Here is a 26,087-nt window from a genome sequence, read left to right on the forward strand (position 1 = left end):
ATGCTTACCAAGTGATGCCATTTGGGCTCTACAATGCCCCTGCTACTTTCTAGCGAGTCATGATGGCCGCATTCCAAAATCATCTGCACGACTTCATTGAGGTATATTTGGATGACTTCTGTGTCTATAGTTTGATTTGTGAACATTGGGGACACCTGGAACAATGCTTTGACCGATGCCGGGAGTACGGGATTTCCCTCAACCCCAACAAATGCATCTTTGGGGTCTCTTCTGGAGTTCTGTTGGACCACATTGTCTCTGCACAAGGGATATCAACAGACCCTGCAAAGATCGAAAAGATCGCAGCTCTGAAAGCACCCACCAACCTCAAACAGTTGAGGGGATTCCTAGGCCATGTGGGTTACTACAGAAGGTTCATAGCCCATTTTGCAACAAAGGTAACCTCCTTGCATAAGCTTCTGAGGAAAGATGCAGAGTTTACTTGGACGGAAGAATATAACAAAGCCTTCCACACTCTGAAGCAGTGTCTGATTGAGGCACCCATTCTGCAACCTCCTGATTAGAGGAAAGAGTTCCATGTACACACGGATGCATCCATTGAAGGCTTAGGTGCAGTCCTATGCCAGAAGGGCTCCTCGAAGTTGGATCAACCGATCTATTATGCAAGCCGAAAAGTCACTGATAGGGAACGGAACTACACAATGACAGAGCTGGAGTGTTTGGCAATGGTGTTTGCCCTAGAGAAGTTTTGCCATTACCTCCTGTCCACCCACTTTAAATTTTATGTGGATCATGAGGCCCTGTCATTCCTGATGAACAAAGCAAATGTGAAAGGACGAATGATGAGATGGCTCCTTCTATTTTAGGAGTTTGACTTTAAGGTAATTACCAAGCCTGGTCGTTCCCATGTTCTGGCTGATCATCTGTCGCATATCCCACAAACTGCAGACGAGGAGCAGGATGATCCAGACCTTCCTGATGCTTCCCTATTCTTGGTAGAAACTGTAACTCCCTCATATGCAGACATTGCCAATCTGCTGGCAACCCAACAATATCCTCCTGGTATTTCTAGTCGGGAGAGGAAGAAGCTTATGCTAGAATCAGCTCCCTACACCCTGTTAGGCGGTGCACTGTACAAGAAAGGCAAAGATGAAGTGCTCCGAAGATGTGTTGCAGGAGATGAGATTGGGATTGTTTTGAAGGCTTGCCATGACGAGACATGTGGAGGTCACTTTGCAGGAGAAGCCACAGCCAGGAAGGCTCTGCTAGCAAGATACTGGTGGCCTACCGTCCACAAGGATGCCTATGATTACTATAAAAGATGTGATGCTTGTCAGAGAATGGGAAAACCCACCAAGACAAGTGCCATGCCATTGCAACCTATCCTTCTCTTAAAGCCATTTGAGAAGTGGGGCATTGACTTCTAGGTCCAATTGATCCTCCTACCAGAAGGAAGCATAACAGATACATCCTTGTATGTATGGATTATGTCACAAAGTGGTGTGAAGCTAAAGCCCTAAAGCGGGACGATGGTAACAGCGTGGCCCTGTTCATGTACGAGAATATCATCACCCATTTTGGCAGTCCCTTAGAGCTGGTAAGTGACAGAGGTACTCATTTCCTTAACAAAGTCATGGAAGAGTTGACAGAGTTGTATAAGATCCACCATCGCAAGTCCACTCCTTATTACCCCAGAGCCAACGGCCAAGTCGAAGTCACAATCGCATCCTCTGCTCGATTCTGACAAGAACAATTGCCGCATATCGTCGTGATTGGGACGATCGACTTACGAGGCCCTCTGGGCGTACAGAACCTCCCATAGAGCAGCAACAGGACAGACACCCTTCCAGCTAGTGTATGGTATAGAAGCTGTTTTCCCTGTTGAGCTGGAATTACCCTCTTTGCGAGTGGCTATCAAAGAGCGTTTGGGGGACGATGATTCACTGCAACGCCGTCTCCTGCACCTGGAATGTTTGGACGAAACTCGTAGGATGGCTCTACAGTGCATGGAAGCCACGCAAGCTCGACGCAAGGCTTACCATGATAGCTTCATCAAGCACAAGGAGAAGAAGGTGATTTGGTCCTAGCCTATGATTCACGATTTGGCAAGTTTCCTGGCAAGCTCCAACAACGGTGGATGGGCCCATATAAGGTACTTGCCGTCAACCCTAATGGCTCTGTCCAAGTGCAGACCGTTGATGCCTCTGATGATCCCTTTCTGATCAATGGATATCGCCTGAAGAAGTACTTCCCTCCTTGGGGATCTTGACAATCATGGTCACCTGATCCTTTCCCTTGTTGGCACGGCACTATACTTCTTATGCTGCTACTTCTGATAGCCATTCTTCAGTCACTCCTGATGAGATGGACGCAACCCTCTGTCCTCTCAACTCCACCTTCCAGCCTTGATCTTTTATCCTCTATTTTCCACCAGCGGGACAGTGGCAAGGTTGGTTCTGACAAATGGTCTTTCTACCATTCCCTTGCTCAATTCGAAGAAAAAAACAAACAAACAAACAAAAGAAAAAAAAAGAAGAAAAAAAAGAAAACATATCGGTCATGGGAGAAAAGGACTTAGGTCCCTGTCATGCCGACCTATTCTTCGAGAAAAGGTGGAAACACCCTCGTGAATAAGGGAAAACAAACAAAAAAATAATTATAAAAAAAAGAAGAAGAGAAAAAAAAAGGAAAAAAAAAAGAAGAAAAACCAATCTGTTATGAGAGAAAAGGAAGCAATTCCCTGTCATAGCAGGCCTCGTTCCAAGAAAAGGTGGTAAACACCCTTGGGCGAGAAGCTGCCTGTGGAAAAGGTGGCAACACCCAGCAGTCCAGAAAGTGGATTCATTAATTGATATTTCCAGGATCCAATTCCGAAGCTGCCTCCCTTGGTACCCTGTGTCCTGGGTCTTTCTGCAGAGTGTCTAACTGACCTCTAGCAGACGACATGTTCCTGTCCAACACAACGTTCGATTCGATGGCTACCTCCACGGGTAAGCCTCTTCAACAACTGACGACGCGATCTTCATCGACACACAATCGAGTGACATGAGCTTTCATCCTAACCGGATGGGGACGTGAGTATGGGTTGCCCCCTGTATCTATCAACAGAGTGTGAGACAGAGGGTGGGCCGAGTGACCAGTCTTTTCCCTTCAAATCATATGAGAAGTGAGGAGTATGAATGAAGTGTTGCACGTACGGGATGGGCCTCTCCATGCACAAAGCACAATTTGTTTCTGTGCACTGCACCATAAGGCTCCCTGGCCTTCCTTCTCGCACCGTATGCCGGCACAGGGCGGGATGCACAGTTGCACCATCAAATGCGCACAAGGCATACAACCTTTGCACAAGTGACTGTGAGGATTACATCAATGGGTTTCAGGATATGGTTGCCCTCCTGTATCTATCAACAGAGTGTGAGACAGAGGGTGGGCTGAGTGTGACTAGAGTTTCTTCAATCAATTACCGAGAGGTGAGATTGAGGGACGTTACAACACTTGGAGTCAGGTATGTTCTTGTTTCCCTATGCACACACGGGATGGGTCTCTACCGTCACAGGACACGTCACCCTGTTCTGTACACTGCACTGTAAGGCTCCCTTGCCTTCCTCATTGCACTTATGCCAGACGGGTTGGACGCACTAATGCACCATCACGACAATCACACCGGATGTGTCATCGACACTCAACCTTGCTTCTTGACAAAATGGGCCAAGTTTTTCTAACCCTACAACTTTTGTTTCTTAGTGATGTTCATGTTTTAAGTGTGGGGAAGTTAGTGGATGGTCTGTGGCGTGGTCCTAGGTCCCCATTGCTCGGTTAACCCTATCCATTAAGATCTTAAGTGTGGGGACGCGTCCCTGCGCGTCTACATTGCATACCCTTCTGCATATGCCTCAACCTGCTAATGCATCTATGCCATGACTTGCTGTTACCCTGATAGGATCCCTTCCCACCCATTTGTTCATTTTCCACCCCCCTTGGGGCTGTTCCCTTGCAGTTTTCCTTCATTCCCTGCTTTTGAGGTCCTGCTATGTGAATGCACCCTACGTTCACTAAAGTCCAAATCCAACCTTATAGCCTTGTTCCTCCCTTTGAATTGGCCATTTTTCCTTTTTAGCTACCCCTGTTCCAGTTCACGGTTTTTGAGTTATTAATTTTGAAAGTATTTTATGCAAATTAGCCGGTTTGCCATGTGAACGCACTTTTGTTGCTTCAGAACCATGATCTAACATCATAGCCCTGCCAACCACTTTTCCCTTGACATTTTTCCTTTTTACTTTGAGTCATTCCGACGCACGGTTTGTCCAATATTAATTTTTCGGTTTTTCGAGACTTTTTCATGCGTCTTTTTGACATTTTTCCATGTGAACCTACCCTGTTTGCGTCAGAATTCCAATTTGATTTGACAGACGTGTCCCCTGTGTCTTCTCCTACCTTTTTCCTCTTCCCTCCACCCTCTTTTGCCTTCCGGATTTATTATTATTAATTTTTCAATGAGTTTTCGGGTGTATTTTTGGTATTTTTTGCATATGAACCCCTCCTACTTCCATCGGAACTGCGGTTTAACATGACATCCCTGTGCCACTCCTTCCTGCGGAGATTTTTCCTTCTTACTACATGTCATTCCGGCGAACGATTCGTCCGATATTAATTTCTGATCCCATTTTCGGGTTTGTTTTTTGGGTTTTTCCCACATGAACACGTCTTATCTCAGTCAGAACTATGTTTTGATGTGATAGGATTGTCGGGCACGTCTTTCTGCACATTTTTTCTTTTTCTTGCACCTCGTTTGGATGTAAGGATCTTTCGATATTAATTTTTAATTGCGTTTTTTGGTCTGTTTTTTGTGTTTTTTGCATGTGACTGCCCTTTACCCCTCCCGAAACCTCTGTTGCACATTTTCCCTGTCTTCCTCGTGCTGTCCTACCCACTTTTTGTTTTTACGTCATTTCGTTTTGACATCCGGATTGGGAGTTATTAATTTTTCTTTATTTTTCTGAGTTTTTACGCGCTCCGTTTTACTCGTTTTAACGCGCCTCGGTCGTGTCCACGTGCTCCGTCCCTGTATCCAGGCGCCCTTTTCCTCCTGTCACCGCAAATTTTTTTACCCCCACCCCGCGCATGCACGCGGGACAGGGGCGTCTCACCTTTCCCTCTTTTTTTTTCTTTTAATTAATTAATTTATTTATTTTAACACACCCATCCCCCCAACGGACACCCTCTCCCCCCACTGAATCCCAACCACCATCCCTCTCTCTCTCTTTCCTCTCTCTTCTTCTTCATCTCCCCTCTTTCTCTCTCCCCTCCATCTCCCCCACCTGCTGATCCCTTCTCTTCCTCCCTCCCTCTACCTCCACCTCCTCTGTGCCTCCTTCTCTTCCTCCCTCCACCTCCCGGCTTCCTTCCCCCATCGCCTCTTTCCTCCTGCCTCCACCCTCCATCGCCCCTCCTTCCCCCATCGTGCCCCTCCGCCCTCTTCTGCCCCGGCCTCCGCCCTCTTCTGCCCCCACCGCCTCCTGCAGCCCCTTCGCCCTCCTTCTCACACTTCTTCCTCCCCTTTTCTTCCTCTCCTTCCTCTCCCTCCTGCCTCGTACTCCCTCCCCCGGCCACCTGCTCCGCCGTCCGCCCCGCCTCCTAGCCGCCGTACCAGCCGCCAGTGCCGGGACGCCGTTGTCGCCAGTGCAGTGCCGGGTCGCCTTCACCCGCCAGTCGTCACTGGTCCCTTCCACCGCCCGTGCTGTGCGCCGCCGCTGCTTGGTGCACCTAGCACCTCCCTGCACCCGCCGCCTTCCTCCTCCTCCTCCTCCTCAGGTTAGTTCCACTAACCTTATTTACCTTCAATGAAGTTAACTAACTTTACTTTAGTTAATTAACCCTTAGTTAAGTTAAACTAACCCAACTTCAGTTAACCTAACCTAAGTTCCCCTCACCCTAGTTAGGTTAGACTAACCCTCACCTAGTCAACTAACCCTACTTAGGTTAGACTAACCCTAACCTAGTTTACTAACCCCACCCCCTAGTTAACTAACCCCACCCTCTAGTTAGTTAACCCTTACCCCTAGTCACCTAACCCTGGTTAGGTTAGACTAACCCTAACCTAGTCAACTAACCCTACCTTAGTTACACTAACCCCCCTTAGGTTAGTCTCCACTGACTTGCCTTAACTTACTTACCTGACTTTGCATAACCTAACCTGCCCTAGTTCCGTTTGATGAACTTGACTTGACTTAATCTAACTTACATGATTTACACAGACTATCATGCCTTAGGTGACTTACTTTGACCTCACTTACCAAACTAAGCTGATTTTCCTGATTTAACTGATTTAATTAATTTATAAATTAATTTCCACTCCAAAAAATTTCAAAAAAATTTCTTAAAATTCACTTCGCTTTTTGCAAATTTTAGGAAATTTTTCAGCTGGCAATTTCCACCCCCAAAATTTCTGGAAAATCAATATTTTCCAATTTATCCCAAAATTCCCAACAAATGTAAAAAATTCATTTAAAATTAGTAAAAAATACCCAAAAAAATTCTAAAAATTTCTAAAAAATTCCACCCATCCCCTTGACATTTTTCCATTCATTTTTCACTTTAAAATATTTTCATACATGGAATCCCTATTTTTAAAAACAACAAAAACAACAAAAAAAACAAAAAAGACAAACACAACACCATGAAAAAAAAAAGACCAACACACACCACTTCACCCTAAAAATCTCCATCTTATTTTCATACCCTAAATTGTGGATATTTCCTAACTTGCTGAAATTTTCTTTTTCATTCATCCCATATTCATTTTTAATTCTTCTTCCTTTTGAAAATAAACAATAAAATACGTACCCAACCACATACAATTTATTTTTTTATTAAAAAAACACATCCAGACAACCTCATGTAACTCCAACCACCATACCTATTACCCCTCAAATATCACACTAACCACTTGAAAAAAGGAAAAAAAACTACAACTAATTTTTTAAAAAAAACAAAATTAAAAAAACACCACACCACAAACACAAAGCATACTAATACCTCGTTATACAATACTAAATAATAATAACAATCACCAAACCCACTAAGGTGTTATCTTTGTTGTTTCGTCAGCGGTCTTTACTTTTCTTTTACTGGATTCACTCCTTTTAGGGGACTCTTCCGTGCGCATTTAGGCCATTACATACACACCCCTTCCAGGTATTTATTTTATGTGCTTTATTTATTTTTATTTTTTCCTTAATCACAAATTAATTGTTAAAATAAACTATTTATTCACCCACAGTTTCCACGTGCATTCGCGCTCAACACACCATTCTTTTTAATTAAAATAAACCCGCCGTTCACTTAGCACGCGCTAAGTGCGCTACAGAGGCACTTTAATTTTTAATTAAAATGAACCAGCCGTCACAAGAGCACGCGCTGGCAAAAAAGCGCTCCACATCACCTTAATTTGTAATCAATGAATTTGCATTTAGAGACCCAGTCTGGGTATCGAAATCCGGGATTCGAATTAAAGCACCGTTTTCACCTAATAATTGGTAATTAAATTTATAAGAAAGAACCGCCGTTTTCTTGCTAAGGTTTATCACTTAATAAAAATTCACCCATTCTTAATAATTTCTTAAAATAAACCCTTCATTAACTTAATCCCCCCTCACTGCACTTCTTTCCCCTTTTTAACGAACCATTTTGTGGGATGGGTATGCGTAGTCATTAGAGTTATTTCCATGGTCTCCAAGATATAGTCTTGATATGTGTCGGATGTGGTGATGTTTTGGTTTACTATCTTTGTTACAGTTAAGGGTACGGTGTGTAGTTTTTTCTTTTATTGCCTGATACGGGGTTCTAGGTGTTTGTCTGATGCATAGCATGAAGCTTTCGGTCGCATATGTCTCAAGGTCATGTCGAATTTTTTCTAGGTTATGGTTTGCTTGGGGATAGTTGGTCGAGTCACGTTTTATTATTTTGGTTGTTTTCTTATCCTTGGTTTTTTGTCTGTTGCTTTGCAAGCATTCTCCTTGATTGACTGTGTTTGTGGTGTGTGTGTAACCATCTGAATGGTGCCTTCTCACGCTCCTCCCCCTATCCAGTATGTCCCACTAGTTAGTAGGGATTACTCTTCCCTACTCACTTTTGAGCCTCTCACGAAGGCGGGACTCGCTGCTTTTGTGGCTACTTCCTTTCCATTGCTTCCAGAGGATCCGTCGTTATGTGATGAGTTTCTGGCCTCCTATAGCAAGAAGACAGGATTAGTCCAGGGAATTTCTATAACTTTGACACCTCGAGGCTTAGGGAAGGCTCTGTCTCTTCCCTCCAAAGGTGAACCTTTTGTTACCACTCGTCAGCTTTTCTCTAATGAAGAGATTTTGAAACTGTTGCAAAAGCAGACAAGGGAAATGCTGGATGTTAAGAAGGTGATCAACTCTTCAGGAGTTTCCTTTTCCATGATCACTGATCCCGTATGGAAGATGGTCTGTCAGTTTATCCAGAACAGGTTTATGCCTGCCAAAACGCCATCCGAGTACTTGTCCAAAGAGCTTTTTACAGCTTCCAGGATGGTGTTGAAAGGAGTTGCTATTGATTGGAGCACTTACCTCCTCACTAAAATGGATCAACATTTCGTCAAAGTCACCAGGGGTAATGTTACCAATGTCACATATGGATCATATTTGTCTACCTTCTTAACCTATTCAGGTTTACAGAAGACTGTGCCTCCACCTCCTCCATCAGATCTAGTACCTCCTCCTCCACCTTCCGATGAGTCAGAACCTATTGACATAGAGGATGATGATTCTCTGCCTCCCCTGGTCATCCAGCGCAAACATTTGAAGCGGGTAGCAGATAAAGCTCCTTCCTACTTCCTTCAGTGCCCATCCCTGCTACCTCTGGCAGTGAACTCCCTGGGTATCTCACTTGTAATAACCTATTCAGAGCACATCGAGAAGGGATCATTGGACATATCAGTTCCCTCATTGAACAGTCTAGTCTCGGGGGATGCAATTCCTTTCCTCTGTAAAGACATTCAAAGTTCCATTGAATTGTCAGTGACAGCCTGTGTTCAACAGCTGTACGCGTTCTTTTATGAAGAACTCATGCAGTCTAAGGACCAGTTGCATAAGGCAACATCCGAGCTAGCTTCTACTAAGGATACCCTAGCAGATTTGTTTAAGCAAATGGAACACCAAACCCAACTGGTTGCCACCCAAAGAGATGAGATCTCTTCTTTGAAGATCCAGTTACTAGAGGTTCAATCCCACGTTACTAGCCTTTCAGAGGAGAAGGAAAGGATGTCCAGAGAAGCGCAGAAGTTCCAAGCTCTCTTAGATGACAAACTTTCAGCTTTACAGACTGCTAATGACACAGTGGCCTCCCAAGCCTCCCAAATCAAGCCGTTGCAAGATCAACTGGCAAAGTCACGGTCTATTCCTCCAAGCCCTAATGTTCCTTTGATCCCTTCTCTTTCACATCAGGACCTGGCTGCTCTTCAGAGACATGCTACTTTGTGTCCTCTATTCCAAGATAAAGTGGAAAGATTGCAATCCCGAATGGACTTGCTATGGTCTACATTTGAGCAATTTCAGGAATATGTTCCACCAGACCATTCTTTCTTTGTCCACTACCACTTACAGAAGTTGGTCTTCTACATGAAGCTTTCCACGACGGATTTACCTCTTCCAGAGGATGGATGGAGTGGGGCTTGGTCTGCTAAGTTGTTGACAGAGGTAGTCAGGATGGTGTTTGAAGATTCTGTCACGCCAGATACTATGTTGATGTCCTACATGTATCTACGGGGAGACTTGTTAATTCCAGATGAGGTGGATATGGCATGGTATGTGGGGGATGTGGTTCTATAAGCTATTTTGTATGTCAACCATTTGGAGTTGCGCATAGATGACATGTTCTAGAGTTACTCCTCCAAAGTGGCTGATTGTCATGATAATTCGTGGCATCCCATGATTGATTCTGTGGTCCTGAATCAAAGACAAAACACAGCTCCTACCTCTGCCCCGAGTACTAATCAACTGAGGATGGATCTCTTAGCCTATCTTTCAAAACATAATCCGTTTGATTCTACCTTCTTTGATGCCTATCATAGACGATCTCTCTTAGGACCTTCTGTTCCTACCCTCCTATCTTACCAACAAATGGCTCACCGATATGATCTATATCTTTCCCTTTCTCAATCTAATTCCACAACTATTTTACCCCTTCTTTTCCAACCTTCCTCTTTCCCTCAAATTCCCATTTTCACATACTGTTCCTTTATTGAGGATAGGGTATTTTCCCCTTCTCCACCATGTCCTTCTCCATCCATTCATGTACCTTCCACATTTCCTATTTCTGCCACTCCTTCTTTAAACTTTTCTTCCTTTTATGATTTTTCCTATCTCTCACTTCATCCACTTTTCCTTATTCCACTACCCTCTCCTAACACTTCTATATCTCAACCACCTCAGTTGGTTAGGACTATTACGGGTTTGATAATCAGATTTCCAGAAGAAGGGGATGGAGTTCGAATGATTCCCTTACAGGACCTCAGATCAATTGGCCAGTAATTCCAAGAGAATGGACAGCTGCCAGTCAAGCTTATCAGAACTATGTTCATTTTGCTCAGCAGTATTCACAGTCTGTAGATCCTTCAGTGAGATTAACTGCTCACTTTGGTTGGTACCTGGCATATATGCATAGGCACTCTCATAATGATTCCAAGCCTATTCCAAAGTTGTGCATGAATGTCAATGTGAGCATTGATTCCCAGCAGTTGGATATATTATATTTTCATGCCCTTTGTTTGCCTAGCAGATACCTGGTCTTGTTGGAAAGGATGTGCTGTCTTCAGTTTTTTCAAAATCCTCCCAAAACCTTTGTAGATGAATCCTTGTCTATAGATTGTTTCCGACAACATCAATCTTTCAAGAGGGATCATCTTCATTGATACCTTTCCAATGTATGGTGGATGCTTTTTAATGAAAATCTCTCTTTTTGGAGGAGTCATTCAGATGGTTGTGTTGTATTAGTGTTTGTGTTGTGAGTTCATTTATGTAAAACGAACGTGGTGGTTTCCTATTGGATTGGCTTTTGTGCGAGCTACATTTTGGAGAATTGAGGTGTTGAGGTCGTGGTTGCAGAGTTGAAGCTGATGCTGATGAATAATAAGAAAACTCTTATATCCTTTATAAATTTGTTGTGATTTTTAGTTTGATAAGAAGTGTTCCTGTAAAACGGGTTTTCCTTTCTTTGTATTTTTATATCTGATGCAGGTTATAAGTTGAGGGCGTGGTGTGATGGACTATTTTTGAAGCGATATTGAACATCAAAGTTGAGATTTTAAATGCACTTGCATTCCCTTTTTCCTGGGTCGCGAGGACGCTTCCTTATTAAGTGTGGGGATATGTTGAGTGTTGAAATGACTTGTTTTTTGGCTGATTTTTGTTGTTTTTGAGAGCTGAATGGTTGATTTTATGAGATGATTGATTGGTTTAGAAGTGGTTTGAGAGTGTTTTGGATGCTATTGATTGTGTTTTGGAAGTTCATGATGTTTATTAGTGGTTTTGTGATGTTCTCATTGGTTCTGTACACCTTCTGTATAGCTTCTGTTTTGTTCTATTTTGTTCTGATTGTCTTCTGTAAGGAGGGATGGATTGATGGTTGATGAAGGTTGAGATCTTGTGAAAGCTTATTGAATGGTTTGTGAGAGTTTGGAATGTTTTGAGTATGAGTTATGTGGTTTTGTTGACCTTCTGTAGGTCTTTTGTAGAGCCTCTGTCTCTGTTCTGTTCTGTTCTGTACTGTAGCTGTTCTGTGTGACTGTTCTGTATGCTTCTGTATGTGTTCTAATGGATGAGAGTGTAGCTTGGGAAAGTTTTCTAGCCTTGGAAAGAGGTGAATACAAGTGCAAAAGAGCTGAAAGAAGTGAAAGAAGTAGCTGCTGAAGACTCAAGTGAAGACTAGAGTGAAGTGACACTAGTGAGCTATGAAAGGACACTGTAGTGGCTCTAGTGACTCTTCATATCAGACATACCTCTTGGGAGGGGTATCCATGACCTAAGAAGGATTATTGAGAGTGATTTTGAGAGATTGTAGTGAGGACATGATATATTATTGATAGAGAGAGAGAGAGAGAGAGAGAGAGAGAGTCAGAGATAGTCAATTCTACTAAAACAGAGTGATTGTATATGAGAGATTGAGAGAGAAAACTATGAAGATATTGAAGATGAATACTATGTGATGTATTTCCATTCAAAGATGGTGTATTCCTTTGCTTTCTTTGTTATATTGATGGATTTTATAAAGATATTGAAGAATATGGTTGATTCTATCAAATCCGTTGGAGATCTACATGATGCTGCATGAAGATTTGTTGTGCATGGTGTTCTTTTCTTCATTGTGATCATATGAAACATAATAAACAAGCTTGTTGATGTTACAAGATAGATTTTCTTGCAAGAGAATTCCCTTTTCCTTGGTGTTCCTCTTGGGGCTCCATCTCGATAGAAGTACGTAACAGAAAAGATGAAGAAGGGAATTGGATCATTGATATGTATCATTGCTCGCCTTGGATACATATGCATCCAAGTATGAAGGGATCTTTCAGGGTGAAAGCATCTGCAATTCCAAATGTATCAAAGCACTGGAAGGGTAAAATTTTAGCTCTCAGACAAAGGAATGTTGATTCTCACCTTGTAACAAAGGCATTTGTACAACATGTATTCATGCAAAAACAAGTACATATTGCACCCACTGTGCCCTTTCAACGAAACATTGCAAACAGTAAGTATTTGCAACTCATTGAGAATGAGAAATTTCATGATACCTATGTAACAACTTGTCTTGTATTTACAGAAGTATACCCTTTGGATTGCTATGAGTGGCAAAATGTTGAGAGTTTCACTGGTTCTTTTAAGTGTTACCACCTCGAAATTGGTAGATTGCTCTTTGAGTGGCGTACAGCTAAGCAACTTGCAGGAGGACCTTGTTTTTTTCTATGACTCCAAGTACATATTACCCAAGGGGAGTCGAGACTATGGAACCCTTGAGTCTATGCACATATCGAATCTCAATAGCATAGAATGGCCATTGTGTAGTAGCGACATTTTGCACATGTGTAGCACAAAAATTTCAGCAGACATATTGAATTCTATGAAGCCAAGCACCGACTTAAAGAATGTACATCTAAGTTGGCTTATATTGATTGCAATTTTTGCACACACGTTCAAGGAATGTAAGGGTTTCAGACATACCAAATGCACATACGTCATAAAAAATACATCAGAGGATTATGTAAGAAGGATTCTAGGCAAAACTTGGACATAAAAAATAACTCATAGTCCTGACACAGTGGAGTGTTGAGTCACAACAAGGGACATGGATTTCACGTAAAAAATTTCTCTCTTAGTTGACTATTATCTTACTTTGGGATGAGCCGACTAACTTTCCTTTCCAATTACATGTACTTTGTCGCACGACAAACTTTATGCCTAGTGTTCAAGTATCGTAGATGGAGAATGCTCAAGGGTAAATGGTTATGTCTTGATTAAGACATGCGTGAAAGTGCAACTGTGGACGTTACTGTCATTTGTGAGGGCCGCGAACACCAAGTGTTGCAAATGGAGGATGATTGGCCCTTGAGTATAATGCGCCAGGAAATTACAATATTAATGTAGAATCCACCTATTAGTTTCTATTTTAAACTAGATGGTAGGAAAATTCGAATCCGAGCTGAGGATACTGTTACCAGCGGAAAGTGTGTGGCTCCACATATTTTAGAAATTGTGGAGTCTCCCTAAAAATCCCAACACCATAAGTTGTAATATCCAACACCTGTAAATTTTTGGATTTTTTTGGCTAATAGAATATTGTCACTTACAAACTTGCAATATTTAAAAATTATGGTATTTATGCAAAATCATACACGTTATACACTTTCCACATCAACACATTTACATATGCATGTAAACTTTACAAAGATGTAAGTAAAGCCATAACTAAATATCATATGCGAACAACCCTTAATGGTTTAAAACTTAAGGTTTTTAAGGTAGAACTAGTTTAGTTCTTGTTTCATTGTTTCATTTCACACTTTCTCTCTTCATCTCTTTATATCCACCACATCCCTCCTACCTGCTACAATGGATGCTCGTGCACACTTTGATGAGTGGATCCACGAGACTATCTTTGCCAACCATGGTGACGAGATATTCCAGGTTTTCTCTAAGAACTTCAACCTTGAAAGCGTGCTCTCATCTCTGGATTCCCCCCCTTCAGGTTTTGGAAAACTTTGTAAGCACCATTGCTACATGCATATACTCCATCGAGGGATCCGACATGACTTGGGTGCCTCTGGAACAGCTCATGGTATTTCACGTAGGGAAGAATCACCAAAAAGTGGTGAATAGGTGTTTGGCCCATGTGGATCCTTCACATAGAGTATGCACTATTCCCATGGGAAGTGCACCAGGTACCTCACCTTTGGATCTCGTGGAGTGTGATTGCGCATTGGCAATTTACCTCCTTGCATTGGATACACCCCTAGAGGAGGAGAGCGATGAAGATACAACTCCACAGGTTGTTTCTATCACATACACGGGAGAAGAACTGATTGAAGAGCTCATAAATGTTGAAGAGGAACATCGAGTGTGGTGACAAAGCAAGGGTTGGCTCTCATGGTGCCAGCTTCTTCAGAATAGCCACAGGTCGACAAACCCAACCTTGCCTCCTTGACACCCATTGAAGTAGATGGTGTACAATACTTGCTTCTATCAGATGTACTGCAATACTTGGAAATGAAAGAAGAAGAGTTGTTTTCTATCCTAGTCAGGGATTCAATGGAAGACCTGATCGATTATGATTACATGGATGTGCATCCAACAATGGTAGAGATTGGAAGATATGATGGCACAAGCCTAGATACTGTGAGTGCAATCATAGCAGCACAGGCGCATATTACCTCGGTTGAAGAAGATTACCTTGTGCCCGATGCTGAATTTGAAGCACTATAGCATGATTTGTTCATACCAAGGCCCCAGCTTCCTACCAACGAGTTTGTAGATCCCTCTGCCCAAAGAGGTGCCTCCCTAACACAAGAGGAAATGAAGGTACAAGATGATCTGGAGAAGGTGAGATTTCTAACTACCATATATTTTTATGCAATGAAACTTGATGGTAGGGTGCATCGGGTCCCTCGGAATCCATTGGTGAAATCTTGGCAAAAAATGATGCGTGCAGCAACTGCCCTGTTCAAAGTCTAGCATTTGGAGCCACTTTCTGGCAATCTTGGCCAAAAATGATGCCCGCAGCTACCCTGACCGAAGTGGCGTTTGGGGCCACTTTCTGGGACAGGGCAGCTACATGCATCATTTTTTGCCAAGATTTCACCGATGGACTCCAGGTTACCTGACGCACCCTACCATCAAGTTTCATCGCTTTCTGATAATTCTAGGTTAGTCGCTAAATATATTTCTTGATTTGACTTTGTCATTCAGGACATACTGTATAGATGAGTTTGCATCAAGGCAAGAAGGAGCTCATTATGCGAATCGACGCAAGGATTTAGCTCTTAAGGAGTATATTGGTAACCTTATTGTAGATTTGGTGGTCTTCCATAAGAATTGCTCACCAAGAGGGCAAGAAATAATCATGAAAATTCGAGCATTGACCAAGTTTGGACCTTTTCGAGCGATAACTGTGACATCTAGCTTGGAGAAGATGGTGCTACTCAAGCGGTCAAAGCTTCTTTACTTGTTTGACCAAATGCGTGGTGGAGCAATGTGTGTGCTTGCGACATTAGGCGACCTCGCTAAAGTGTCAGATCCGCTTCTCCTGGAGAAAGAGCTGAAGGGGGAGCACATCATTTTTGAAGCAAATAAGGAACTTATATTTTCATCGGAAGCTGGCCCCTCCTCTCCACCAATGAAAAAGCCAAGGAACAATTGAGAGTTCTTGTTGGCTATCGGCTTTTTGTATCTACCATCACTAACAGCCATCACATGTATTTTTCTTAATGAATATAAGATACTTTACTTTGTCCCTACAAATAAATATTCATTAAATAAATGTGTGGTTCGTATAAGTGTGACGATAATGTGTGGTACGTGAATGACGCATTCGCATACATTAACATAATTCAACGCATAGTACTGCACTTGCGATTGTGTAAGTGTGATAATGTGTGATATGTGAATTATGCATCCGTATATATTAGCATAATTCAATGCGTAGTACTACACTTACGATTGTGCATAAGCAATAACGTAACTTGTATCCATACTTATTACTACTTTTGATATGTTCATACATTAAACAAAAATTAAGAGTCATGCGTTTCAAGAAACAAAACAAAACAACTTTACTCAATTATTTGAATTCAGTACACATCGTATGAGATATTATGTATATATAAATAAGTATTCCAATGTGACAGAGTGAGTATACAAATTTTTTTGGGCTTCCAAGATGTTATGGCACTGTAACACTCATTATAAACCTTGCATCATTAATCTAGTAAACTATGGCGGAGTCCCCTTGCTGTGTCGAAGCCGAATGATAAAGTTCATGTCTTTATCTGTGATTGTGACATGCTTTGCATGGATGGCTACAAGCTGTGTATCATCGAACAAGTCGATGAGAAACCCCTCTGCAGCTCTTTGTAGGGCCTCCATGGCTGTAGCAGTCCACCTTCCTACTAGGGTGGGCCATCCTACACTCGTGCCCAAAATCTTCCCATCCCTTTCAGCTCCATGTCTTGCATGACTTCTCAAACAACTTTATGAAAAGAAATTTTAGGATGAGAAGCTCGTATCCACGTTGGATTCTCCTTATCTCTCGAAGGGTGATAGTGCCGGGTTTCCATCTCCTCTTCTTCTGTGGTGGTCCTTGTACTCTACGGGATCACCTGTTGATGCACTAGAGGAGGCTCCACCTTGTGCTCTAGGTGGCGGGCCTTGGCGTGATGTCTTCCTGGGGCTAAAACGGCGACATGATTGCTTGGTGCATGCCATGCAAGCTCAAGGAGGGCAAGACGGAGAAGAGACAATGGTTGGGGATGTGAAAATGGAGGAAGCAAAGAAATCAAGATGTGAAAATGAGAAGAAGAATGAACTTTTAACCCATTTAAACCCCAAAACTGGGTTAATGCAGCTTCATACGCACTGTTCATCGTGTGATTGTAAATCCATAACCTTGTATATCGTTGAAAAAAAAGTGCATGCAGATCCCTGGTTCGAAGTCTGGTATCTGGAGCGCTCCAGACGCCAGACTTCAGACCAGGGGTCTGCATGCACTTTTTTTTCAAAAAAAAATTCATTTGGGCTCTTGGCCACGTAACGAGTGCACATGTGAAGTTTCGTCGCGTTTCGATACAGTTTAGTATTTAAAAAATTATCCCATACCAAAATTATTGATGGATTGATAATTGAGAAATCAACATCGCGACTACTAGCCCTTAGAAACTTCACACCACATAGACTATACAGAGGCATTAGGAGTAAAGTCTACAACAAGAAATGGCAAATTTTTGCATGTTATTCCTATTGAAATTGATAGTGCTAGCAAAAACTGTAATTAAAAATTGAAAATACAGCAAAGATGCACAATCAAAGTTGAGAGCGAAGGATAAGTGTAAAATTTTAATTCATATTTTAAGGGCGCATATAATAGTTTTGCACTAGGACATAGTCATATGTCCAATGAATGAGAATAACACTATGCCAAAAAAGATAGCATTGCAAACTGTGTTCATTCCATTGGAACGAATACATCCTTCACTGCTTGAAGATTTCTTACAAGTTGGAAGTCCTTGGAAGTTACAGTGATGCGCTTTGCATGTATTGCACAACGTTGAGCATCAGTCATCAAGTCAATTAAAAAGGCCTCTGCAGCACACTGTAGAGAGTGAAGACATTCTTTTGTAAAGCGATCATGTCTATCCTGACCTTGTGCCAAAAACCACCTTCTGCTTTCTGTGCGGTAGAGGTCTTGCACAATCTCGTGAACAAGTCTTGAGAAGCTTGCCTTCGGAATGATGGGATCAAAAGAGCGTTGATACCTTCTAATTTCTCTCAAGGCCACTGTACCTAGCTTCCACTTGCATTTCTTATGGGGATGCTAAGGAGGACCCTCGTGAGGGCGACTTGAGAAAGGTGGATTAGGTTGAGAAGGGGATGCATCTGAGCTAGTAGATGCTCCAAGGGGCTGAACACAATATGGGGCTTTGAGTGGAAGCTTAGTTGCAACTACCTTAGACCTAGCCATCTTTCCTACACAAGAGATGTGAGAACTCAATGAATACGATAGAAAGTGAAACCCTCTTTTATATAACCTTAAACTGTGAAACTCATTCACATAGATGCACACTCTCTCTTTCTCTCTTAAACTATAAATTGCATTCACACTAACTCACATTGTTCATCTTACTATCTTAGCTCTTTTCCAACCCATTTGCTGCCTTGTCGAAGCCTTGTTTCCAGCCACTTGGCATGGTTTTCTTTGGCACTTGAGGCTTCATAGCACACTCTTTTAGTGACATGGCGTGATTCCATCATACTGCAGTAGATACATCAGCACTTTCATTTGCTCTCTTTTGCGAGAGTTTAGCTTCATCTGCTACTATAATACTATACCACCAAGATAGCAATTGGATCATTGGATTGCTACCATTCACCCCTCCACCATGATGAGTTTTTCTTTTGTATGCACCATGCGCTATCCAATGTGAATTTTCTGTCCCTTGTATGCACTAGATTCCGATGCTTCCCTTTTTTGCAAAGTATGGCCCATGTGCCTCAAGGATATGCTACAAAGACAAATATCGCACATGAGTAAAACTATGCTCAATAGTTTTACAATTCATACAATTTTAAAATATTAACTTAGTATGCACCATGTAATGTGTGAAAGAGCTTTTGCCCCATGCTTCCACCATGTTTTCGTAGAAGCTATGCACAACATTGATAAATTCTTGCTTATCTTCATTGTTAAACACCATCTTGCGAAGTAAGGGAGCCAATTTGTTAAGACTTATCCAAATCTTAGCTTTGGTCAATCTTGTTTTTCCTCCATTACTTTGATTAGGAACTGCAAAATGTAACTTTTTCCACCCATCGTAGTCCTGCGGCCTACGAACCATGGCATTCCCTTCCTCATTGATGGGTACTGAGAGAAACTTCCTAGCCTTTGCTCCTCCAAAGTAAGGCTTTTTTGGCAATTTACCAGATTTTCTTGATCTCTTCTCATCTTTTTCAATCGTCACTTGATACTTGTGTAGCTCAATTTCTGATAGCACTCACTCCACATTCCTACACATTGCAATGGCTTCTTTTTCTAGTTGCATCCTATAAGCAAAGCAAATGTATTCATATACAAGTTTCTCCATGATTCTGACAAAAACATGCAATGAAAAAATGTGAATACGATCCAAGGGAATGTTGAAGATGGGCTTCCAAGTGGGATCTTCTCTATTGCACGTTGGTGCAGCACTTGTCACCTTTCGCCAGTTCTTCTTTCCGTCCTTTCCTTCCACCCTCTCTGTCAAGCAATATAGGCATGGATTCTTTGTCTTTGCACCATTGGAGATTTCACACATGCATTTTAAAGTTTTCAAGTCTCTTGCAAGATGCCATTCAACCAAGTATTGACCATACCCTTCAACCGAGAGCATCTCACCATGTTCCTAATGATCAATGATGCTTGGAATGCTTGTGTGCATAAAGAATAGTTGCAACACCTCAAATGTTTCCTTAGGAACTTCAAATACAGTGAGCCACCACACATGGCACTAAGATTGAACACTAAAGTTCCCTGGGTTGTTCTTGTCGAATTGTAAAGCTCTATTCATCAGAGTTACATTAACTCTTTCAAGCTTTACTCCTTTGACGACCTCACTTTCGTCTAATTTTATAACAAACTACAATTTACCATTACGTTTCTCAACAGACATATTGTAGTACATTACCATTACGTTTCTCAACAGACATATTATAGTACATTACCATTGCCGACTACACCTTGTTCAAATCTAAATAGTAATTATTAAGCTCGATGAACTTCACCTCATATGCATTTTTGGTCCCAACCTTTAGTGTTTCCACACATTGAACATGCATGGGATCTCCTATCAACTCCAAAACCTTTGTATTAAGTTGCCGTCGGGCCTCTATTAACTTTGAAGGTTGAGGAAGAGGCACGATTCTATTTCTCTTCAGCACATGACCAAACCCAGCCTTCACACCTTTGAATATCTTTGAGTATGTTGTTGTGCTAATGCCGGCCCTGTCACCAATAGATTGTGAATCCACATCTGAGAACTCATTTGACACATCTTTTAATGTGCACTCAATCACATTTTCCTTCACAGCCTTAAACTTACAATTGCAAAAAGCGTTTTCCAATATACTTGCCTTTAGCAATCTACTAAAATACGATCCAACCTCACTCTCACCTAGGTTCTCTATATGAGCTACCTTACATGCTTTGATACGTCGCTTCCACTGGCCATTATTCACAATTAACTCATTGATTGGCTTCTTCTTTCGTTTACGCTCCTGTGTTAGCTTGTTGTTGATCTTTCTCAAGTCTTCAAATTGTGCCTTTGCCTCCTCATATGAGATACCAATGTCATAGATAGTGTCATGCATTAAAATAATTTGATTTTTTTTGTTGAATTATAGGGTCATTCAATTGTACCACTTGTCCTATGAGCTGTTGTATATGAAGTTGATGTGCAGCGATCACATCATGGAAATTTTTTATGGTTGCTTGGCAAGTTATAAATACTTTGAATGCCTGATCATTGAGCCACCTAGTATAACCAAGTAACCCATTTTCACCCTCGTACACATACTTCAGCAAATTTGTGATTCCTGAGAAAGTTGGAGGTCTATTGTTTAAGGGGTCAATTGGGTAGATTCCCTTATCAACCCACAAATCCACATGTTTCAATCCCATTTGCTTGTAACTCTACAAAACGTGAGGGTTGACACTAGTACGCTGGGTTCTTTTGAATAATGGGGCATATTCAATCTCTACCTTAATATGCAGCTCCTTCTTTCCTATATTCATCTTACTATTAATAGAAATGGGGGAGCCCACTTGGTTGTGGTTGTCACAAGAGGTAGAGTGGAGATGCACAGGGAGGCACACAAAGGTGCCAAGGGAAAGGAGGGTGTAAGTAATTCATTCTGTTAATGAAGGTTGCATAAACACAGAGAAGAGGTCACAAATAGAGCCATGAGAGAGTATAGATATGGGGGGAAATAGCTCAGAAGGTAGGGATGTCCAAGACTTTTCGTATTTTAGATATTTCTATTTTGCCTCCAAAAACATCTCCAAAAAACACGAAATTTGACCAATTGGTTTTTTTTAAAAACCAAAAGCTAGGATATAAAAAATCCCCAAAATAACTTAAAAGGAACTTTTGAAATTTCATTGTCCTTGTTCTTGATTAAAAAATCAATTACCTCGTATCTACTAATCATTTTGCATTGAAAACAAAGCACCACACTTACGTAACTAACTCCTTTTTTAATATAAAGTTTGGTTGAAAAAGACTTCTTGAACGAGGAGAGAGAAGGAATCTGAGTGTATCTTTGTAGATAATATAAAAAAGTCAAAACAAGATTGCAAAAGTGGAGAGAGAGGAGGATTAATTTACTATTCTTCTCTCCTCTTTTCCTTGTTTTAAGGAGGAGAGAGGGGGGCTAAAAGGCCCATTTGTGAGTTCATTTTTTTCCTAATGCTAGGCCATGGACATGGAAGAGCAGCTAGTGCCCGGGTAAATATCATGATTGGATAGCTTGAGGAATGCATATTAGGTGAAGAAATTAAAGCAGGATCCATTCATGCTGCCATGGAAAGGAAAGGATTGGGGACCACTAATTTTTAGTAATTCAATCACCAGCTACTTACAAGGGTACGTTGTTTATAATCTTGATTGATTGTGGTAGCACTCATTCCTTCCTTGCACCCAAAACAATTAAAAGATTGCATCTAGAATCCAGGGGGACAAGGAAAATGATAGTAGAATTGGCTAGCGGCCTCAACTAAAACTATAGGGAAACTTCAATTTGAGTTGGACATCCATACAACTGAAGCAGAATTCCAAATCCTACCACTAGGATGCTACAATTGCATTCTGGGAATGGATTGGCTCAAGAAGAGCAAACCCCAAATTCTATGTGCTGAAGAGGAAATAATCTTTCAAGACTTGGAAGAAGGAGAAACCGTAAAGGCATAAGGGAAAGCTGCAAGAACTAGAGTCAACTAGAGCCCAACTAGCCAAGGCAAGCTGACTCAGGAAAGGATTGAAGAAAAGTCAACCAATCTACATGATCCGGTTGAATAAGTTCGAAAAGACTAATTAAGGCACTCTATCTTCCTAGACCAACGACTTTAAGGATGTCTTTCCAAAAGAACTGACTCAATTGCCTCCAAATCATAAGGTTGATCATGAAATAGAATTGGTTCCTGGATCCGACCAATATCAAAACAACCGTACAAAATGTCCATTCCTGAAGCTATTGAGCTTAAGGAGCAACTAAGGCAACTAATAGAGCAAGGATTTATCCACCCAAGTAATTCACCTTAGGGAGTGCCTATCCTCTTCTAGAAAAAGAAGGATAGAAAACTTAGACTCTGCATTGACTTTAGAGGACTAAACCAGGTTATGGTCAAGAACAAATACCCCATACCCAGGATAGATGGACTTTTAGATCACCTACACAGAGCCAAGGTTTTTTCTAAGATTGATCTAAGGTTCGGATACTATCAAATTTGAATCAAGAAACAAGATATCCAAAAGTCTGCCTTTAGCACTAGGTATGGTCATTATGAATTTTTGGTCATGCCATTCGGATTGACTAATGCCCTAGCCACATTCAACCGCCGTCTAATGCAAGACATCTTTTGACCATATCTAGATGATTTTGTGCTAGTATTCTTTGACAATATACTAGTGTACTCCAAATCAATAGAGGAACATGAAGGTCACTTGAAGATTGCCCTAGTAACACTCCGTGAAAATCAACTCTATGCCAAGATGAGTAAATGCATATTTCTCACTCACAGGATTAAATATCTTGGATACATTGTTTCCACTAATGGAATCTCAGCCTACCAAAGTAAAAGATATCCTAGAACGGCCAATACCTAAGATATTAAAATAAATCTGAGGATTTTTGGGATTGACAAGATGGTACCAGATCTTCATCAAAGATTATTCCCTCATTGTTGCACCCTTGAAAAATCTTTTAAAGAAAAATACAGTAATCATTTGGATCATTGAGCATCAAGAAAGCTTTGATAAGCTTAAAGAAGCTATAACCACTGCTGCACTTGTCCTAAAACTCCCTGATTTTAGTTAACCATTTGAAGTGGACTTACAATCGCTGGGGTGCTAGTACAATAAGGAAGATCAGTAGCCATACTTCCATAAAATTGAAGCCCTATTGGTCCAATTATGTCACTCATGACCTTGAGTTACTCGCAGTAATAAATGCCTTGAAACTATGGAGACACTATCTATTGGGAAGGAAATTCACTCTAGCGATAGATCATACAAGTCTTAAGTGGATCTTCACCCAAGCTAACCTAACCATGATGCAAACAAGATGGATAGAGATACTGCAAGAGTTTGATTTTGAAATCAAATATTGTCCAAGGAGAGACAACGCTGTTGCAAATGCCTTAAGTCGAAAAGCCTTTCTTAACAGCATTGTCGAAGTTCGAAGCTTAAGAATCATGTCCATACATGATAACCCTATACTTGAGCTTGTACACCAAGCTATTTCTCAGGAATATGAAGGACTCATGGCTAAGGTACTTCAAGGAGAAAGCTCTCACAAAGAAAGGTTTAAGATTAAGGATTATTGTGCTAGCAATGGAAACTGTCTATATTACCATGATTACCTTTGTGTCGCAAAAGGACTAGAAGTGAAGGCCAAGATCTTATGGAAAGCACATGATAGCCCCATTGCAGGACATCTGGGGTATGCCAAGACACTCAATGCAATTCATAAGAGCTATCACTAGCCAAGATTGAAAAGGGATGTATTAAAGTATGTAACTCAATGCTTGACTTGTCAAAGAGTCAAGGCAGAAAGGATTAAGATGCTTGGAGAGTTACAACCCTTGGACATTCCACAAATGAAATGGGGGTCAATAAGTATTGACTTTGTTGTTGGATTACCTACTAATGCTGGTGGATATGATTCCATCATGGTAGAGGTTGATAGATTGACAAAAGTTGCACACTTGCTCCTAGTCAAAACAACCTATAAATCATTTGACATTGCTCGAGTCTTTATCAAAGAAATATTTAGGTTACATGGATTGCCAAAGAGCATAATTACTGACCGAGACCCCAAGTTCACCCTCTAAGTTTTGGACTTGCCTATTCCAAGTAATTGGAACGTAGCTATGTTTCAGTACTACTTATCACCCTCAAACTGATAGCCAAACTGAGAGGATGAACTAGACCATTGAAGATATTCTAAGGTTTTATTGTGGCAAAGAATGGAGATGGTGGATTGAACATCTACCTTTGGTGGAGTTTTCTTATAACACTGTCGTTCAACAAATAATCAAGTTGTCACCATTTCAAGCCTTGTATGGGCAAGAAGGCCATACACCTCTAAACTTCTCAAATCCCACTCTCAAGGTAGAGACTTCTAAGGCTATGCTTGAAGAGATGGACCAACAAATCCAATTGATCCGACATGACATTCAAGCTGCTCAAGATCAGAAAAAGTCCTATGCAGATCTTGAAAGATCCATAAGAACATTCAAGGAAGGTGACATGGTGTTTCTAAGGGTAAGGCTCGAAAAGAGCTCATTATCCTTGGGGAAATACAAAAAGCTTAGTCCAAGGTGATGTGGACCATATGAAGTAATCAAAGTAATGTGAAGGTAAGCCTACAAGCTTGAATTTCCACCCCATCTCAAGATTCACAATGTATTTCATGTAAGCCTACTGAAACCTTATGTACCAAACCCCGATCATGTGCTTAATGACGAACAAATATCCAAGTGGCATCCTGTTCAGGATAATCCTTATGAAACAATACCCCCAGTTTCTCTCGAGATGAGGACATCTCGATTTCTCTAAGGAGGGAATAATATAATGTCCCCATTACATAGTTTATTTTAATAAACAATGTGCATATACATTTCAAAAATTAATTTATGTTAAGAACAAAATGGTAAAGATTGCACATTTGAAGATAATTGATGAGGTATTATATGCCAGTTCATGGAAAAAAGGCTTGGTACAAGCTTATTAAAACTATGTTTGTAGTATAGAACAACAAAAAGAAGTAGCCTAGTGGATAGTCACTTGGTAGTTAAGTGCACTTGGGTGATGATACTGCTGGGATGGGTGACCTCCCGGGAAGCTTTTCCTACAAGCTAGTGGAAGCTTCTCACACGCCAACAAAGACTTCGTAGTCTATTGCCAAGTATGCCAAGGACAAGATACCAAGGTCTATGCCTTGGTCACCACCTTGGTCATGAGCCTTGGAGTAAGCGAGAAGTGGGCCCACCCGACGACGTGACACACAGTGTTCATTGTATATTTATCTCCATGCTACGTTTCAAAAACGGAGCCCCTTTCTGACGTTATTGATTATGTCATCAAAAATGCTAAAAGAAAGCGTTCTCTCTTTTTCCTCTCCCTCGATTACTATATAAACAGGAATAGAGCGCCACCTCAAAACAACAACCAATGCAGAAGTCTCTCTGATGTTGACATGCTAAAGCTCTACTGCAATCAGCCGAGCCTCTCTCTCTCCACACCTATGTGAAAGTGTTGCTCAAATCCATCAAGATTCTTCCATGGCTCCCAAGAGATGTCGAGATGATGAGGGAGGTCATGCTCAGAGAGTTCCCCAATGCAAGGAAGTAGTCGTCTATTGAGAAAACTCAAGATGAAGTTGAAGCACAAGCAGAAGTTACCTTCGAATCCATTCAAAACGAAGGACCAGTTATTCTACAACAAATCGAGGTTGCGGTCATAAATCATAATCACAAATGGATGGCCAAACGGAGATAATCAAGTTTAATACATAAGAAAAGGATTACTTTTAAGCTATTAATCTCTACAACTTCCCAATTTTTCCACTTTATGTTATTTCTTTTTGTAT

This window comes from Lygodium microphyllum, chromosome 20 (genome assembly GCF_053477565.2).
Source record: "Lygodium microphyllum isolate KBCC chromosome 20, Lygodium_microphyllum_v1.1.10, whole genome shotgun sequence".
Taxonomy (NCBI): domain Eukaryota; kingdom Viridiplantae; phylum Streptophyta; class Polypodiopsida; order Schizaeales; family Lygodiaceae; genus Lygodium; species Lygodium microphyllum.